The sequence below is a fragment of the Strongylocentrotus purpuratus genome, unplaced genomic scaffold (assembly GCF_000002235.5).
Source record: "Strongylocentrotus purpuratus isolate Spur 01 unplaced genomic scaffold, Spur_5.0 spur5_scaffold_14, whole genome shotgun sequence".
Taxonomy (NCBI): domain Eukaryota; kingdom Metazoa; phylum Echinodermata; class Echinoidea; order Camarodonta; family Strongylocentrotidae; genus Strongylocentrotus; species Strongylocentrotus purpuratus.
Window position 1 is genome coordinate 9,864,919 of NW_022145599.1, and position 20,794 is coordinate 9,885,712.

The 20,794-nt window shown below is 38.3% G+C and overlaps 1 long non-coding RNA gene across 1 annotated transcript; it reads right to left on the reverse strand.

Annotated features, from left to right (window-relative positions):
* Positions 1-5,434: 5,434 nt before the first annotated feature.
* Positions 5,435-17,039, reverse strand: LOC115923744. Its single transcript, XR_004064063.1, has 3 exons — positions 16,848-17,039; positions 6,353-6,374; positions 5,435-5,518 (listed from the first exon to the last, which is right to left on the reverse strand). It is a non-coding gene; the product is annotated as an uncharacterized LOC115923744 (long non-coding RNA).
* Between the last annotated feature and the right edge of the window lie 3,755 nt (positions 17,040-20,794).

The following is a 20,794-nucleotide window of genomic DNA, read 5'->3' on the forward strand; positions in this document are numbered from 1 at the left end:
AGCTGGATGGCGGAGAACATAATCAGGACAGTTTGTGACTGTCACTCCAATCTGTTGTAGAATGTTTGCCAGATCATTTGTCAATGTGAGACTTTGGTGACTTCTCTGGATAATTCCCGACTTTGGGCACAGTGGTAGTAATCTTCTACCCTCACCATCGGCCTCAAACAACGGTACAAGATGGATACCTTCAAAGAGAAGTAACTTACTTGAACTCTCTCTGTACAGCATTGACCAGACCTTTTCAAGCCATGTATTTAGAGAAGGCCCTTGTGTGTCCAGTATCCAGGATCCTTGATCGTCTATCCGAGTCTTCATACTGATCTTCAAGAGCTCTGCTACTGCATCAAGGGTCAATGATTTCAGCTGATAACGCCCATCTGCATATGAAATAAAAAAAACAGTTACACTCATTAATTTATTTACACAAAATGTCAATATGCCTCTATTGTTGAAGAAACTCGATATAAAACTGTCACTAAAGGTAATGAAAACATTCCCATAAGGTCGTATTTTGCATCACTTTTAAATAGTATGAAAATATAAGAATCAAGTCATTTTCGACGATGCCCGGCTAAAGAATACAGGCTCTGCATAATCCGTTCAAATATTTTGCCCATTTTCAAAAGTTAATCTATCCAGTTCGCACCAATGAATGTACTTTTCTGATAAAAGCAACATAAATCTAGTGAATCAAACGAAAACAAATCAAAGAAATGTGCCTGCGGCAGTTCCTACAGGATACGTGGTTGACACTTCGCCCCCCCCCCCCCATATATCAGTGCACTAACTCATTCCATTTCAGGATTACAACCTGATTTTCAGATACCTAGCTGTATACTTTCTACTCGAAGGAAAGATGTTTACATAACATTGTGACGAAATTAATATAATTATTCCAGCTGTAATTAACAATCTCTAATTTTATCTCAACTGAATGAGTCCACTAGTTCAATCATATTCTATTTTGCTGTATTTCTCATCTTTACCTAAGGTAATTCGGTTGGTGGATAAAATAATGAAAACCAAAACACACCCATATTTGACAGGAGTTGATGAAGCGGGTTGTCCTCTGGTACCGTTCTGATGAATTGATGATTTCCTCCTGGTACAAGCTGTCGGTGGAACTTGGTGGTTGGTATGTACACTTTCTTGTCATCAGAACTCGAGAAGAAGTGGAAGCTTCCGTCATCGAGAGGAAGAAGACATAATCCTTCCAGATCTTGTCTGGCGTCCTCTCGCAAGATGAACTCAAGGATCAGAAGCTTCTCATCAGCATTGAGCTTGGTCAAAATTGCAGGATCTTCACGGAGGCAACGGCAAAGGCTGGAAGCAGAAACAGTGGATATCTGATCTTTGTAGAACTTCCTGATGGCCTGTCTGCACACACTGGGAACCCTTGCGTATGCAATGCCTTTGATGTTGAAGCACTTGAGGATGACCTTTTCCATATCTTTATCCACATTCAATTCGTTGAACTGGACGTCGGCGATGTTCATCCACCCATTGTTGTCGCTATGTATAATAGTTTCCTGGAAGAGAGCATTGTAGAATGGTTCCAAGAGAATGTCCCAGTTTCCACGAACCGCTTCATGATCTGGCCACGATCGATAGATGCAATCGACGGTCACGCTGTCGTGAGAGGTATGACTACTAATGGCGTATTTGATCGCGTCGACATATACAATGGGAATAAGTTCTCTCACAAGAAGTTGGTTCCAATGTGCTAGAGTGTCCGTTTGGTCAGGTCCGGGCCACTTGATCCCGCGGCGATCGCTATTGACAGCAAAGAATCCATGCACATGAACTGGTAAACCCGTCCGACTCTCCTCACCAGGTGGCAGGGGGAGAAAGCAGAACACTCTACCAATGTTGTTATTCTCTGCCTCACTTGCTACATTGCTTGGTTCTGAAGAACTCACGGGAATAGCAACAGCTGCCCAAGGGAGATGACTTTGTTTCTCGGCCAAATCTGAAAGCTCTTGAGACATGCTATCACCCGCGATATGATGACTAACAACCCAGCGTTGTGCATTGGATGCCTCCGGTGTTTCGGTAGTGAATGTCACACAATCAATCAGCTTGATTGGCCCTCGGCGCCCGCTCACATCAGAGCAGTAAGTTTCTAGACGTGAAGAAAATTCCTTTCCCGGTGGATGTGTTTCTGGATCGTGTTCCCTTCGAACTCGTACAACAAGTGATGGCTCTTGCAGATCGGATCGCCTCTTTAACACCTCGATGTTATTCAAAGAGCGCAAAAACAGCATAGCAACATCAGCATCGGCTCGAAAAGCCAGGAGGAGCTCGCTTAATGTGCCTTCATCGCTGTATATTTTGTCACTTAAACTATTTGCCGCATGCCGCAGAGGAAATCTAAACAACGTGCCGTCGAAATATCCCGTCGAAATCCCTCCTGTTACTCCGGGAAATATGTTGTGGTACGGTTGAAACTGGTCTTCGTTCTTCGAGAATATGTCGCTGTCGGATCCGAGACCAAATTGCCATCCAGTTTTGACTCTACCACGCTTGTCAAAAAAATGTTCCTCTAATGGATCAATGAATGCCAGCTTTTGGTCGCTCATGATGCTCGGTAAATCTGAAAAGTAATCGAAAGGGTGATAATTATTAAGTATAAAAGTAATAAAACAATAATGCTTGCAATGCTAAAAAAGTATATAAAAGTATATGAAACAATCCAGGTGCATACCCCCCCCTCAATTTTTTTTGTGTGTGTGTATGTTTTGGAGGAACCACCCCCGCCCCCTCACCCCTCATTTTTTTTTTTAATTAAAAAAAAGAAAGAAAACGAGAATTGTGCTAATGGGTGACCAAAAAAAGGTGACATTACCCACCCAGCCCCCCCCCCCCCAAAGGAACGAAATATCGATCGGCCAAATTTTCTAATTTCGGGACAATTTTTTTGCTGTTACCATCTTTTTTCAGCAGCTTTGTCTGAAAGGACCAAACTCTCCAGTAACTACTATTATCAACTACTACTATTTTGATTATGCTCTGACTTTTCAAACTCAGCAAATATTTACTTCACCCTACAAAGATAAACCACTTTCCATTTAAAAAACCCCGCACATTTCAATAGCCAATAGGCGCCGGAAAACAACTGCAGAGTATCAAGACATTTCCCTCAGGAGGGGCTAAACTACTCTGGTCTATAACGAAACGACTTTTAGGGGTCTTTATTTGCGGCACAGGCATGGGAAAGGGGTGGTATCACCAAAGTAAAACATTTTTAGAATATTAACAAGGTCATTATGGGAACGTGTCTATATGTTGTGTGCTTCCATTTTTTAATCTATGTATCTATTGTATCCAAGCGCTGGGATTTCATATTAGGGGGGGGCGGTAGTGAACACGCGAATAACTTAAAGAGCGCGCGTAGCGCGCTCCCTAGGGGGTGGGTGCAGAAGGTGCGGAAGCTTTGCAAGAAGACGATTCGTTGTACCTTTCTCGACTCATAATCCTTGTCTGAATTCAGTCCGCCCCTTCTGCGCATAGCGCGGAAGCTTTGACGTATTACTAGACAAAGAAAACGATTCGTTGTACCTTTCTCGACCCTTAATCTTTAACTGTATTCAGTCCTCCTCTTTCGAAGCGCGGAAGCTTTGACGTTTCATTAAATTATTATGGAAAAAGATGATTCTTTGTTCCGTTCTCGACTCTTAATCCTTAATTTGAACTCAATTTCCTCCCCTCCCGCGCAAAGCGCGGAAACTTTGAAGTTTCATCAAATTATTAGAGAAAGAAGACGACTTGAAGTACCGTTCTCGACTCTTAATCCTTGTCTGAATTCAGCCCCCCTCCTCCTGCGCATAGCGCGGAAGCTTTGACGTATTATTAGACAAAGAAGACGATTCGTTGTACCTTTCCCGACCCTTAATCCATATCTGTATTCAGTCCCCCTCTTTCGAAGCGCGGAATCTTTGACGTTTCATTAAATTATTAGAGAAAGAAGACGATTCTTTGTTCCGTTCTCGACTCTTAATCCTTCATTTGAACTCAATTTCCCCCGTTCCGCGCGAAACGCGGAAGCTTTTACGTTTCATTAAATTATTAGAGAAAGAAGACGATTCGTTGTACCGTTCTCGCCTCCTTTCCCTTTTTCTTCCTACGTCCTCTTACTTTTTTTCTTCTCTTTCTCTTTTTTTTTTTTTTTTTGCCCGGCATTTTGTTTTATGGGGGCGACCGCCCCCACCGCCCCACCTGGCTACGCGCCTGTTGGTATCGTTCTCACCTGTTATGTGGTACACGGAATTGAATCCAATGCCGAAACGTCCAACTTTCAGGCGATCCGTTTTCTTCTTGCTGCGGGCAGGTGTCTGAATCCCATTCCAGTCGGCTTTCTTGAACTTGGCGTTGTTGAAAGAGTAAAGAGCTGGTCCCTGGTAAGGTGCTAGAGAATCTAGGTACAGCGTCTCGGTCCCATGGTGCCGTACGTCATAAAGGAATTTGACAGTATTTGCGCCGGCATCCTCGGCGTTCTGGACAAGCTCCTGCAAAGGCAAAGTAGCGTCAATTTACCAGGGCATGACTTTGTGCTCTTACAAAAAAGAGTCTATGACAATGTACACTAAACTTGTTTTCTTCATGTATCGTACCTCAAATTAATTGTAATCCACCATTCCCAACCCCTCCCTCTCCGGGATCGGCCAATGTAAGAAGTTAAGAACATTACTGACTCGTAAATTTTTGTTATAATTTTTTTGTAGTAGGTCAAAGTCTATATAAAGCCGAGACAGTTGCACTTAGTACAGGGCCGATACATATTTGTCAATACACTTAACGAGGCTTAGATCTTGAAAAATATATTATTAATAACAAGCAGAAGCTCCCTACCTACATTATTCTCTACATCATGGGCGGCGCTCTGGGAAGGGGGGGGGGTGGGGGCGGGGCGGAACAAGGGGGTACAGTGCCCCTACACTTTTTAAAGTGCCCCAAAAGTGCACTTTTTTATTTTGGATACTTTTGCCCCTTCCCCATTTTCATAAGTGCTCCTTTTTAGCTCGGATAAATGCCCCTAATCGATTCTGACAGGTACTTTTCTCCTTCGTAATAAATGCCCCTTTCCCTTTCTTATAAGTGCTCCTTTTTACCTTTGATGAGTGCCCCTTTGCAGGTGCAAGATGTGCCTCTTTTTACCTCAAATAAGTGTCCCTTTTACGTTAAACATGCCCTTTCCCCTTTTTAATAGGTGCCCCTTTTACTCTCTGATGAGTGCCCCTTTTACTTTGACACGTGTCTCTGTCATTTCTTACAAGTGCCCTTTCACCTTTTGATAAGTGCCCCTTTTTACTTTCTAATAAGTGACCATTCCCCTTCTTCTAAAGGGGGTGGGTGCCCCAAATTTCATATCTGGAGTAATCTTGAGTAATTTAATGATCCTTCTGCGAATCACATTAACGTAGTGAATGGTTTACCTTTATGATCTGGCCGTCACTATATTCCCTTAAAATGGTCTTTAAGTAGTCTACTAAAGGTGGAACGGATATCCCGAAATCATCTGGAAAAAAAGAGAAGAGAAATTGTGTAATGTTTTGGAATATAATTTTCTAATATATCCAGTCACAAGTAAACAAAAGCAACAAAAAACACATAAGAAACACAAAAGTAAACTTTTTTGTATCCCTTATTCTAGAAAATAATGTTTCGTAGAATGTTTTCGAAATTTCGGCATATAACCTGAAGAAAAAGGAAAAATGCCTCACCACTTTTTACTTTTTTTTTTTGGGGGGGGGGGGGGCGATGGGGTACTAATTTTTGTTTTATGACAACAAACCGCAACCCCATCCCATATTCCTCATAAACCCTTTGTAGAAGAGCTGACTGGGATGAAGTTACATGTTTCTGAGTAACCTTATTCAATGCTTTTTTGGATACCTACTCGTAAGTAAAGAAAATGTATCTTTTGAATGCACTTACGCTTATTTAATTAAACCTTCCCAATATTCTTATCAAGTAATGGTCCGAAGTGCAGGTAAAATGGTCTATTGTGGTGCAATCGACGCCAATTTTTTCTGGGAATGATTTTATGCATGTGAACAGAATTCTACGTTGCAACTCTTATATTTTAATTGACATTAATAAATACATCTGTTATTATATATCATGATGACTCTCATTTGAATAATGCCCTAACAATAAAAGAAACAATAAAACAAAGTTCACCGAGATATTAGAGGTGATGTTTTGAATTCAAGAAAAACCTCTCCGCCTTTCGTTGACAATATGGACCTAACCAAGGTAGATATGTTTCATTTTACTAATCTAAAATTGATCATTTGATAAACATTTTGAAGGCGTAATTCTTGAATGTGTTGAAATAAATTGTACTCACGGTCATTGTCTTCTCTCTTTGCCTGTGCATGTGAATAAAACGAAAACAAAAAGGTGAAAAAAATACAGAATAAACCAAACCATTTTTTACAAAAAATAACATTTTCGAAACATATTTCAAAGAAGACTTGAACCACCGTTGTGTTATAGGAAAGAGAATTAAATCATTTACATTTTGATACTAATTTCAATAGAACATCGAAATTTGTTAGTGAAAAAGCATTTTGTTGATTTTTTTTCTCACAAAAAAGGAATTTTATCGACAAGATCCTTTTCCATATATCGAAATCAGATAAGTTTATTTTAATAACTTTCAAGGAATTCGCCCATCTATAAGGAAAGGTTCATCCCTCTTTTCAGTGAAAATTAGAGTCCCAAAGTTATTGACTGCTTTCTGTAGTACTGTATTGACTATTGAGAAAGCGTTTGGTGTGTTTAAATCTATTTTTAAAGATAAATTTCAATTCGATCACCATGGGTCTGTTGTCTTATGATGAAAATTTAATTACCTTTAAGTTGATATCAATTTCGTTGAGTTATGGAATGTATAAAATATAAAATAGCGGCCAAAATGTGTTGTTTGTGCTCAACTGACTTTTTATTTTTTTTTAAATCTGGGACTGTACAGTAGCTCAACGGTGACATATATTATTTACAAAGTAATGTACAGTGTTCCAATATGAGTGTTAAGTGTAATTGATAATTACTTCTTCTATACTTTGTGACGTGTCAGAAAATTTTGGGGTGATCAGTAGCCCCCCTCCTCCTCTTCATCGACTGTTCTTTGACCCCCTCCCTCCTATTGGTGGGGTTAAATAGAGTTTCAAAGGGGAAGTCCACCCTGATATCAAGCTGGCTTTTATAGCAAAAAAGTGAAAGGTACATGTCAGTGAAAGTTTGAGCAAAATCTGATTTAAAATAAGACAGTTATGAATTTTTGAAGTTGTGATCAATCAAACACAAATTGGCAACTCTGTGACGTATCTTTCGAGGTCCCCACCCATTTGCTCTGTACTGAAGAAAAAAATCATGAATTTCTATTTCTGCCCAACATAAAAATTTCCAGTCATACATGCACCATACATATAATTATTGCAACCCCTTTAACAACAAATATATTCCCTCATCAAGGCGGGATGGGAGGGGCACGACCGCCCATTTTCACATGAATACGATCGAAAGGGCCGCCGTTTCGGAAGCCCCTCCAACTTTTTTTCTCTTACCTCTAAAATATTGTGTACCATTATAAAAATCTATTGAATAAACAAGAAGTACTTACTTTGTAAAGTAGTGGAAATTAATACCAAAACTAGGCATGATATTTGACTTTGCCCCTACGCTTACTGTTATACATAAGGAAATTAATATCGATCCCGTGGGTTGTGACTTTTGTGGGTCTTCGGATCATGTGAATCCTCTGAAAAGTGGCTGGAAGGCTCACGAGATTATTATCATTATCATTATTATTATCATTACCGGTATTACTATTATTATTATTATTATGGGTATTATTATTATTATTATTATTAATTATAATTATATTTTACTTCATTATCATCATAGGTCTCGTGGGCTGTCGGTCTTATGTGCAAGAGCGGTTAGTGGAGCTGTCAAAACAACAGTGCCCCTTTCATCCTAACTTAATTATTGTCATTTGAACCTCGTGCAATCATATGAATCTTTTCGGGGTATTTTTTTGTTTATTTGTTTATTTCGTTTGGTTTTTAATTTTACTATTTCAGGAATAACCATGATTAGCAGGGGCAGATCCAGAATGTTGTGGGAGGGGGGGGGGGGGTGAGGGGTGCAATTCCCCAAATCTCTGACAAGCCAATTTAAAAAAAAAAGTTTTGACAAGTAAGCAACAAACAAAAAGATCATCTTTCAGGTGCCTTTGTCGCCGAACACTTCAACTAAGCACAGTTGGGGCAGAGACCGGTTGTGCTCCTACCCCCCCCCCCCAATCTGATAGTAGGGCGCTTTCGCAAGCTGTATCGCCGTTATTCTCCTGTTGTCTTTGCTTCCGTCGCGTTTGCGAAAGCGCCCTAGTGTAATAATGATACCGCATGTACACATGTGTTTACAATTTTCAATTTCCTGAATAACATGACGGCATGTGATTGCGCAACGGTTCACATTGTCATCGCGTGATAATATGTTATTGCGAAATACATGCCCGTGTATTAGAATGAGTCACTTGCGATTATACAGGGCGTTTCAATACAAATTTAAAGTAATCTTTCCATTTGATAGCTTGAGTTCCTGTTTACAAGACTTTTTATCCACATTATTCTCTGTGCCTCTACAAACAGTCGGAAATTCATCATTTCGAGCCCATCCTGCTGATAGTTTAAAAACATGATGCTCTTTTTAATTTTGCCCTTACTTCTGCACAAAAAAACAAAACATATTTCTTCAATTACGCTATACACCCATTCTGGAACTGGCATCAATGATGATAAATATATAATTTGAGAATAGCCATATACTTTCAATAATTGAATTTTCCCCATTAATGTTAAATCGCGCTGCTTCCACCACGTAAAAAGTTTTTTAATCTTGCTCAATATTTCTTTATGATTCATTTGTTCTTTGATATCTTCGTGTATTGAAAAATAAATTCCTAGTATTTTAACAATGTCAACTTGCTTCCCAAACGGAAATGTATGAGTGGATATTTGTGGACCTAAGGGCAAAATGAATGTCTTGTCCTTGTTTAACTTTAAGCCTGATATTTTTATAAAAACATTCAAAAATATGTTTAATTTCCTTAAATGAATTCGAATCTTCAATGAAAAGCGTTATATCGTCTGCGTACAGAACTTGCTTTATTTCTGTATTTCCAAAACTGATTCCTTTCATCTCATATGAGCTAAAATTTCAATAGACATTGTGAAAGACTTGAACGTTGTGAAATCAATCAGAAAACGTTGATCATCTAGCATATAAGCATTGGTGTGTACTGCAAGGTTCTGGAATCATCAAAATGATAAGAAATTTGGCCCAGTCTTGGTAAAGTTACAAGCACTGTACACAGAAAGATGTATATGGGACTACCCTATATCTATCCAGTCCGGATAGATATTATAATTTGCCAAATATATCAATCAATAGGAGGTTTCCCGGCAAAATTTGTATCATCACGTATTAGTAAAAACATATTCTTTCACATGATTGGTAATAAGAGCTTCCATTTCACTTGTTGAGAGGGGGGCGTTTCAAAAAACTGGTCTATACCTTTAAATGCTTACGATTTGTTTCATGTTGTCGAAAATCATAATATTCAGTCAAAATTCCAATATGTCTTGATTCGTTTTCATTATAACGGCCCAGCGCTCACTTCCATCACCTACCTTGTCGCAACCAGACAGATTATCATACCCGAGGGTCCTAGAAAACAGAAAGTCACCATTTAAAATTATGCAAACTTTCATTTCACCATTTTTTCTTTAAGAAAAAAAATAAAAAATAAATAAGTTTTAGGTAATTTTTAATACCTTTTTTGTGCCTACTTTTTGGCGTATATTGACATATTTAAAATGTGTTTTAACTTGAATTAAAAAAATATATGACATTTTCTAAAATTCTAATGTTCTTGATCCGTCAACATGGTAATAGCCCTAGTGGTCACATGCACCACAAACGTTGTGGCCAACAAGCACATACTGATGGGTCCTAAAGAAGAGAACAAAAATGTGTGCCTTTTCAGTTTTTGGCCCATGGACTTATACTGCTAATATGTTGGAATTGCCATATACGGTACATGTACAGTGTGTTTCCACTCAAAATGCGCATCCTGCAAAAAGATATCAATTCATTTGGAATTACAAAATGACTTATCCATCACATTATTTGATAATTTTTTCTTTCTGTTTTGTGGCGTGACAACATATATTGTTTAATCAAGAAAAAGAGTTTCATTGAACAGATTAATGGTGTGTCAACAAATTTGAAATATAATTAGTTTTGATAGTCCACTATTCGGAGTAAATCACACTTTTATGTTTCATTGCACTATACATATGTAATATCCAACACTCAAATGTATATTTAACAAGTTTATTACTTCAAATTTTGTGCAAAAAATGACACTTTTAGTATTAAAAAAATGCGCGTGGCATCCACTAGTCCAAATTTTGTCCTTTTTTATGTATTTTTCTAATTCTTCAATCATCTATGTCCTCCTCTAATTACACACATCCCACACAGAGTGTGGTGTCTCCACTCATCTCCACTCATCGCTCGATCCCCCGAAACAATCGTCGAAACCCGAAACAATCGTCGAAAAGAACGTCTAGACTCGAGACGCTTTTGCCAGTGTGCGGGGTCAAAAGTTCGCGCTAATGTTTTCTGACGTAAGGCATTCGCTTTTGCCCTAATGAATATGCATCAGTAACATCGTCGAGCTGTGTGTTTACTTTGTGTGTGTACTTCAAATCGGCAACAATTAGGTATGCCCTGCCTGAAACAGGTTCTAGGACAACATTACTTTCCCCTGGGCAATCACCCTCCCCCCGGCCGATTACCAGCGGGACTATTACCCCCCGCAAGGACTATTACCCCTGAGGACAATTACCTCCCCCCCCCCATGCACAATTACCTCCCAAGGACAATTACCCCCTGAAAATAACCCCCTAAGACAACCCCCCCCCCTTTCCACGTGCCTCCTGAGGACAAGTACCCCCCGACAAAATTATGCTTTTATTAATACCAACGTATTATCAGGGTGGACTTCCTCCTTAATGAATAGGGGGTAAGTTTCAGGGGTGGGGGTAATTGTCTTGGGGTGGGGTAGTTATCATAGGGGGTAGTTACAGGGGGGTGGGGGGGGGGTAATTGTCCTGGGGTAATTTTCCGGGTGGTGCAAGACACATGTGGGCGATGAGAAGATGGCGCACTTTTAGATACATCACGCGTTTTTGCTAAGTGAGAAAACCCGAGGAAGAAAAGCAGAAATGTCTGCTAGGAAAAGGATCTAAGATAACCCAAATACCATCGCTAAATACTTTGAACAACCTGGAGACAAATCAGATAAAGAAGCAGAAATTATGGACAATAGCGGGGTCAAAATGGATGCTCAAAGTACGAGTGAAGTACGTGCCGGACACCTCGATAAATCTATCCCCGAAGCTCTGGGCGTGGAATCTGAGTTAACAGAATCAGAAAAGGCCTCATGTGAAGGTTTAATATCATGCAATGAGGCAAAAGAGGAACTCAAAATGACAAAAAATAAAACTCCAGGAAATGATGGCATCACAGTGAAGTTTTATGAGGCATTTTGGCCTTTGGTTTCAAAATATATAATTGATTCTTTTAATGCTTCATAAAATGACGAGTGTATGTCAGTTTTACAAAAGCAAGGGGGTAATACAAATAATTCCTAAGCCCAACAAAAACAAACTTGAACTTAGTAACTGGCGACCAATTACTCTGATAAACGTTGATGCAAAAATCCTTTCTAAATGTTTAGCCAATAGGATATCTAAAGTGATAGAAAATTTGATCAACAGTCAACAGACTGTTTTTGTTAAATGGAGATATATTTGTGAAGGGATTCGATTAATATCAGACCTCATGTTTTATGCAGAAAAAGAGGATTTACAAGGTATAATAATAGCATTGGATCTCACCAAGGCATTTGACTCATTGAGCCATTCATTTATTTTCCAATATTTGGAAGCCTATAACTTTGGGCCCTCACTAATTCAGTGGGTTAAAATTCTATATAAAGATATTAGTAGCTGTGTTCTGGTAAATGGGTGTTACTACAGGTTACTTCAGGGTTAGCAGAGGAGTAAGACAGGGTGATCCTCTTGCACCCCCTGTTATTCATGTTGAGATTGGAAGTATATTTGAATAGAGTAAGAAATAATGGCAATACCGTGTGAGTCAACAAAAAGTTTACGCCTTAAAAATTGCTGATTATTAAAAAATCATCTATGAACAGTAAATTATTATACATCTCATGAAAGAGTGTTTTATCCCAAATCATTTGGTATCATTTTTGTGTGGTATGTGTTCACGCTTGGATGAACAGGAGGCATTGTTTGCAAAAGTGCAAAAAATCGAGTTGCGCCAAAGTGATGCCTACAGCATGTATTATGTCGGGATAGCGGAGTGAACGAATGAATTGAATGTATCAAATGAAATGTATTGCATATGCATTTTGCAGAAGGAAATTAAAAAAACAAAAAAAACAGTTATGCAGATCACATAACATGTTTTTGCAAAAGTAATGAGTCCCTACAAAATGTATTTTCAGAGTTTGAGGAATTTTCAAAAATGTCTGGTCTTTGTATAAATAAATCTAAAACTGAAGGCATGTGGATTGGTAAAAATAGGCATCAAGGTGAAAAAGAAAGTGTTTATACATGGCCAGAGAAAGGAATAACAGTTTTTGGCATATATTTCTCATATGACTCTGAAGATCGAAGCGAGGAAAATAAACTTTGAAACTCGAATTAAACAAATGAAAAAATATACTTGCTAAATGGAAAAACAGAGGACTAACATTGATTGGCAAAACAAAGTAAACAATGTCCAAAGTAAATTATCTCTTGCCTAACATTTCATTGCCCACTGAATTCGTCAAAGATATTGAAAAGCTCATGTCTTCATTTATGTGGAGTGGCCCGGACAAAATATCAAGAGCAACTATGTTTGCTGATTACTCAGAAGGGGGACTGAAATTCCCCAAATATCCAATGTATGATAAATACTCAGCAGGTAAAATTGGTTTAACGATATTTTCACAAATCAGATCACAGCTGGACTATTCCCTTTGAGAATTTCTTCAGGTTATATGGTGGTAAATCTATTTTTGTCGGTAATTATGCAATTGAGAAACTACCAAAAATTGAGGATATCCCTCCATTTTATGTTGCTTTATTAAAAACATGGTTAAAAACAGATATTCATTGTGAATTGGCCACTAACAATAGAAGTCAGGTCAGTATGCTGAAGCAGTGTGTTTGGAATAATTAGTTCATTCTGGTTGATAAAAAGTCAGTATACTGCAAGGCTTTACATGAGGCAGGGCTTTGTAACATATACCAATTGTTTGATAACAATGGAGAAATTCTCCATTTTGATTTTTGGAATGAAAAAGGTGTTTCAAACAAATATTTTGTACAATACATGGCAATAGTGAACTTTGTGAAAAAAGAGTGGAAATGTGAATTTGATCCCTTAATATATCAAATGTTTTTGAATAGAGAAAGCGAAGAGTACTCACAATTAGAGTTCTCGATAACTGAACTATTATAAACTCAAGGCGAAAATAGTGTACAAGGGTTTTCTTTCTGAAGTAATAGCAAGACCAGTTTGTGAACAATTTTTTTTTCTTCTTGATATTCAAGAGAACGATACCTTTCAAGTGCACAATTGAAGTACAAATGAGAGTTTTCCCATTCAAACTGTCACATAACATACTTTATACTAATAACAGATTGTACAAGATGAAATTAGTTGAGTCAGTGAATTGTACCTTTTGTAATTCAACTTTAGAAACCCCTGTTCATATATTTTATGACTGTGATGTTGCTACTAAGCTTAGACAGGAATTTGTTGATAAGATTGGCAAGAAATTTAACGTTAAGTTTGAAGATCTCAGTAGGAAGAGAATGATGTTGGATTCATTAAAGATTGGAAAGGGCCCAATATTATCTTATTAAATCATTTGCTGCTGTTTACAAGATATATTTATATCCACAAATGTAAAAACGCAAAACCATGTTTAAGTGGGCTAATGTAAGGTAATTTTCCGGGGGTGATTGTCCAGAGGGTAATTGTCCTGATACGCCTGAAACACTTTCCCGCACTACCCCGATGGAAAACACTGAAAACACTGGTTGGTAGTTTGAACCTTTGACTGGTGTTTTATCAGTAATACCGATCTCATCACATGCCAACTTCTCGTCTAGATTCAATGATATTCTGACTTGCAATTCATACCATTGTCAATCGTTGTTTGAATAAATCAGCGGTAAACTCTCGTGCGCGAATTTACTAATCCTTGTTTTATAATATTGTTTTCAGTTGTGGCTCGTTCCGATCTGACGTCGAATTTAAAGATCTCCGGAATTATTGCTTTAAAATTATTGATCTAAATAAATTTGTGTAGAATATAAGAAAATTACTGTTAAAAATAATTACGTTCCTAAAATTCTTTAGAGGAGATACTATAGGTTACAAACTCCACACACTCTTGCAAGCACCAATGATTCTTCAAGCCCTTGTGAAAAGTGGAAGAGAGAAATACATTAGAACATTTCAAATGAGATCTCCTTCACAAATGCCTACGACAAGCTGCTAAATGACCAGACACCACAATGAAGTGAAGGTGGAAGAGACGTTGTAGACCCGTCTTATAAAGAGTTGCGAAGGATATTAACTCCTTATAAGACAGGACCCAAGTAGCAGTAGCAAATATGTTATTTCGTAATGAAAAATATGCTCATTTCTTTCTATATAATTATTTGTACAGGGCCCCTCCTAGTAAGTGTTGCTTTCTTAGTGGTCCTTCCAATGTATATTTTTGTTAGTATTCATTATGTAAATATTATGTTTTTATTGGAAAAAAATTAATTGAAAATGAAGAGAAAAAAGGAGAATTGAAGAAGGCACCGTTATTATTAGGGGCATAGACCGGTTGTGCTCCCCCAATCTGCCAGTGTGATAATGATACTGCATATGCACATGTTTTTATAATTGTCAATTTCCTGAATAACATGACGGCATGTGATTGCGCAACCGTTCACATTGTCATCGCGTGAGAATTATGGCATTGCGAAATACATGCCCATGTATCAGAATGAGTCACTTGCGATTATACAGGGCGTTTCAATAAAAAAGTTTACCCAAATTTGGTAGCTCCTAATTGAAAAGTCATAACCGATATGACTTTGAAATTGCTTTCTTGATGAAGAGTAACTAATTTTCTGTCCAATGATACCCTATTCATAATAATTTCTGCCACGGGTGAATGAGCACCAGGGTCTAGGCAATATTGGTCAGGCCATATGCATGCGCTTCTTTGGTCCTAAATCATTTTAAAAGTTAAATTGTGCTTTGTGCTTCATTGTTTAAAAATGAGGCAATGTAACTAGGTTTTCACAGAACCTTGTTGGAATCGACAGGAGAACCTTTAATTATTTTAAACAGCCTATATAATAATTTCTCGTCTCATGATATCTAAGTTCTCACTGATCACCTGTCCACTGCGGCATTTCACACGCGTAAGGAGCATAAGGTGTTTATCTCGAATAGCGTTCGAAAACTCAAAGGTTACTGAACCCAAATGCAAGAAAGATTTATGATGATAATATCAAAGAAATTGACAACAGACTTTTATTTTCAAAAAGGTAACATCCCTGATAAACTGATATCCATTTTGTATCACTCAATGAGAAGCTTACCTTAAACAAGGGATGCGAATGAAGGCAAGATTGTAATCATCATAACGAAGACAATTTTATAAATTTTGCTTGTAATAAGCATTTCGTTGAGTTTGAGTTGATGATAACACTTTTTTTTGCCACTGCGTAATAGTCAATGTAGATAAAGGAGCATTTGTTTTGGAATGAGATAACACACACACATAATGGATTTTGACCCACAATCATTGCTTCAGCCCAAATTTGGTACAAGAGGATTTTGACAATACTTTTGGAAAAGCCTGCTGTCCGGTCACTCTTGGCAGCCCAATTATGAAAATGGTATAATTAGACAAGGGATTAGTTCTTCTTTACAATAAATTTAAGGTGACACAGGTTATAACTTTTTAATTAGAAGCTACCAAAATTGGCAAACATTTTGTTGATACGCTCTGTATTGCTTCGTTTCTGATCAGGAAGTTCATTGTATTGCTAAATGTACATGGTTATATGTTCACGGTCACATTAAATAAAGTCGTCTGTTTAGAGCCAGAAGGGCATTAATTCTTTTTTTTCGGGGAGAGGGGATGGGTACAGAGATAGATACTGGTATCATCTCGTAGATCTCATTCTGCTCTTTCTAACGCATTTGATAAAACTCTATGTAGTTTTTTGATTAATTGCAATGTTTTCCAATCTACAATCAAATGTTAGGCTACCCGGTCCGACAAAACAAACCGAATCGAAATTAGTTGCCGAGTAGTGGAGCATTTTATATATTACTTCATTTCTTCATCGACAGTTGGAATATTTACACGAAACTTTTTTTTAAATTGTAATAAAGGCCTATGTGTGAGAAAAAAAAATTGAGACAGTAAGAACCCAGGAACTCTCCATAACGTACTTACGGTTAGTCCACATGTCATGTAGGAGTGCTTTTGAGAGTCAATTAGGTGTTAAGTCAATTAAGTGTTAATTGCAATTATTATTTACAAAAGTTAAAAACAGCACTTAGTTGTAGCACTGGCAGCAAGTGGCGCCCGGGACAATAGTCGCATGTACCTTACAATCAAAAAAGGATATTACAGTCTCATAAATTATTGAAAGTAAAATAAGGCTTACCATTTTGTTTGAAGAAATGAACGCTAGTGAAGAATATTGCACATTTATCGATCAAACTGGTTCATCTTTACCAACTTCACGGCCAAACACTCCAACAGGAAGCTTTGTTTTATTCTACGTTGGGCAAACATGAAGCGCGATGCAGGTGGCAATCATGACCATGAAATGAAAAGCATTACTTTGAAGACCCCATCGAGTCATTACAAGATACTAAATGACTACATAACGGTGATGCGCGGGCTGTGATATCGTCCCGTCTTTTCGTATTGGGGGTCTCGGGAATCTCTTAAAACGTCCACGTAAGACTAGATCACCGAATTGAATGTCAGAGTTCGCCGGATAAGGCATAGCACATGCGCAGATAAATGCAATAACATGTAGTGCATGCATGCATATATAGAGACAGCCCCGGTCCCATTTCATATTTAAAACTTCATTCGATTAAAATGTATATAATCGAAAGAAATCTGATCAAGGTCGCGTTAGCGTAAGACAGTTTGATTATTCTTGTGATGATAAATATTCAATATACTTTCCCGAACAGTATGACAAACATAATATACAATACCTAAAGCCTTGGGCAGAGCCTAGATCTGTCAGTTTGTGGCGGTGTCAGGAGCGGCTAAAGTCTTAGCGTACTTGTATTCTCATATTTCAGACTCCCTTACGCACAACGAGGGGGAGGGGGTGGTAAACAACTGTCGGCCTGTGTTTAAAGCGTGGGAAGTGAAGTGTGCTGGAGCAAGGTTGGAGGGTTGTGTAATTTCAGCCGTGCACCCTGCATTCCCCTTCACTTACCCCCCCCCCCCCCACCCCCCGGCTTTTCAAAGGCCTGTAGATCAACATGATTTATTTTGTGGTATTCATTTGTATTTTCTTCCTCACTTTTTTGTTTAGATTAAAGAATAGTCCAGCCAGCAAAACTCCTATATGTTATATCCTTGTTATAATATATTACTCGCTTCCCCCTCCCAATCACCCCTCCCCCCCCCCCCAAAGCCTTTCATCGCTAAAGCTCACACAAAACTGACAGATGTGGTTGACAAGCAAAGGGAGCCCTTTCTTGGGCTTGTGCCCCCTTCCCTAATCGACCAGATTTTCCGAGGACCTGTCTGGTATAGGGCAAATAGATGCGAATCAGGCCCGGATGGACTATACGGTGCATATAATTTCTAGATCATGCGATTGAGGTATAAGTTAATGGTAGTTGGTAGCGCGGGGAATGGGAAGCGTTTAACTTTTTGATGTAAAAAGTGCCTTTACCGAAATTCCCCAAAGTTTTTCAAAGAACAAGAAAACAACATGTTTGCAAAATTATTCGGCCTACCTACATAAGGACTTGGCACACCTACTACTGAAAGTACAGTGCGCATGTCTCTTCCTCTTCCTTTACTTTATATCAATTATCCTTGTTACTTTTATAACAAAAAGCATGATGCAAATCATTTCAGCATATCTCTGTCTTTTATAATAAAAGGTTAAATCGTTCATGTGCTGTGCTTCGCTATTTGTATTGTCATGATTGTTTTTTACTTTGACTTCAAAGCTGATTATATGGGGTCTACATGTATTTGATTGTGAGCATGGTTGAGTTCAATACTTTGATTATATCTACCTCCGTTCATTTTGATCTTTGTTAATATTTCATGTTAAAGTATGTTTCAATCTATTAAAATATATAAATAGTTCACCGAACTTGTTTGCTAGTGAGAGGATTGTTCGAGGATGGAAGATGGAGGTTGGTGGACTGGCTTTATGTATATAGCGAATGTGAATCACAATTTTGATCAAAAAACTGGATTCAGTCGTTCCAGGTAGCTGCATGGACGAACAAAATATGACTAATCCGTGACAATATTGGAAATAGTCTCAATAAAGATACAGTGTAATTGAAACTAGAGGCTGTGGCATGCCTACTGTCGTGAGGAGAGGTTAAAGGGGGGAGGGGGGGGGCCTTTCGTACGTGGCTCACTTAAGCCTATTTCTAAGCTGACATGCAAGGAATTATAGTAAAGAAGGTTATCAAATTAAACCTAGGGCTTACATGTACAAATTTGTGAGGTTACATATTTTTTTTGTATTGGGAGTATGCCAGCTTTGGTTAAGCAGGGGCGATTTTTTGAATTTTCGAGGGCCAACAAAAAAAAATACTCCCCCCCCCCCTCTATTAAAATATGAGGCAAATTGTTATTAACTAGATCAAACATGAAGGTAGAAATTAATAAACCATGAAAATTATACACATTTGGGAATAGCAATCTTTTAAATTCCATTCACTAAATGTTATAGCACGAACTCCCCCCTCCCCCCCCCCCCCCCCCCCCCACTGAGCGAATTATCGGCCGGCGCGATTTCAAACTTTCGGGAGCAAAAAATATATATATATATCTCACTACCCACCCCCCCCCCCCGCCCCCCCCCCCTCCCTCTGCTGCCGGCTTGATCCGCCCCTGGTGAATACAATATGCTTCTTAAGTTCTTAGACTAGTCTTAGAAGTGCATCCCCACACCTCTATTCCGTAAGAAATGTGTGGTTGCATAAATGTTTTATATCATATATCAAAGTACTCAATATATCAAAGTAATCTAAATAACACTCCAACTAATACTTTCTATTTCATTGATTTACAAAAAAGAATATGACTAGTCCAAGGCAGATTTTTATCAATGTTAACCAACAAAAGAGGCAACATCAACCTCTTTAATTTCCTTGCCAGCAATCTTTTAGTTTACCATTGATACCTATTTTTTTTTAAATTTCTACATGTACTTCTTATCAAAATGAAGTCTGTTTTTAATGAATTACTTGTAGGTTTGTTTAATAATGCATTCAGGGACGGAGGGGGGGACACAGGGGCAGGGGCACGTGCCTCCCCGGCCCCCCCCCCAAAAAAGTTAAAATCAGCCCTAAATTCGCCAAAAATGTACTGAAAAAAAGGGACGTGCCCCCCGGCCCAAAAAATTAAATAAAAATTGTTATTTTTAAAAAAATATATAAAAAGTTATTTAACAAAAAGATATATATATACCAATGGCTGACCTAAAAAGGTGACCTTACCCCCGCCAAACGGAACAAAATGTCAAATTTACAAATTCGTGACCAAGTGTCCTCTTACCCCCCCCCCCCCCCCCCCCCCCCCCCCGTTTATTCAGCGGCTGGCTGAGTCGTTGCGATTTTGGGGGACTAAAACAAAAAAATATGTATGTTCTCTTACCCCCCTCGTGTGCCCCCCCCCCCCCCCCCCCCACCGGTAAGAAATTCCTGGATCCGCCCCTGGCATTAAAGTTGTATCTCCTGCTGTTTTTTCACTTCATTTACATCAATTTCGCCCTGGTCAGCTGGGAAAGAATGAAAAGAATGAAAGAATGAAAAACAGCCGAAAGTTGAAATAAACAGTAACTGATAGAGGATCATTTTTATAGATCTAAAACAGAGTTGGCCCTAATACTGATCCTTTGAAATAATGTTTGACCACATTGAATAAACTGAAATCGGTTACTAAGTCTGTTAACCATTCAAGAGGTTACCCTCGAATGCCATAGTTCGATAGTTTACCTAGTGATATATTATGATTAGTTGTATCAAATGCTTTCTTAAAATCGATGAAGATACTGTAAGGGGTGAGGAAATTACCCTGTCTTTAACCTGTAGAGGGCGGAGTGCGGAGACAAGCCGGCACGCACTCTTTGCTTGTACTGTACCTCTCACAGGTGAGTTGACTAAACTTGAAGTTTAAACCACTTTTATGTTTATTAAATATTAATATAATGTTATGCTAAATGTTTGTTATGTAAATTAAGTATTGTGTCAGAACGATTTCAGTGATTATTTTGCTGTATCATGTGGGTTGATATGATTGTAGTGGAAGCGGGGATTTAATGTTAAAATGTGCGATGCTTAACGTTTTGATTTGTTATAGGGCCTACATTCATTTATATTGTAGTAC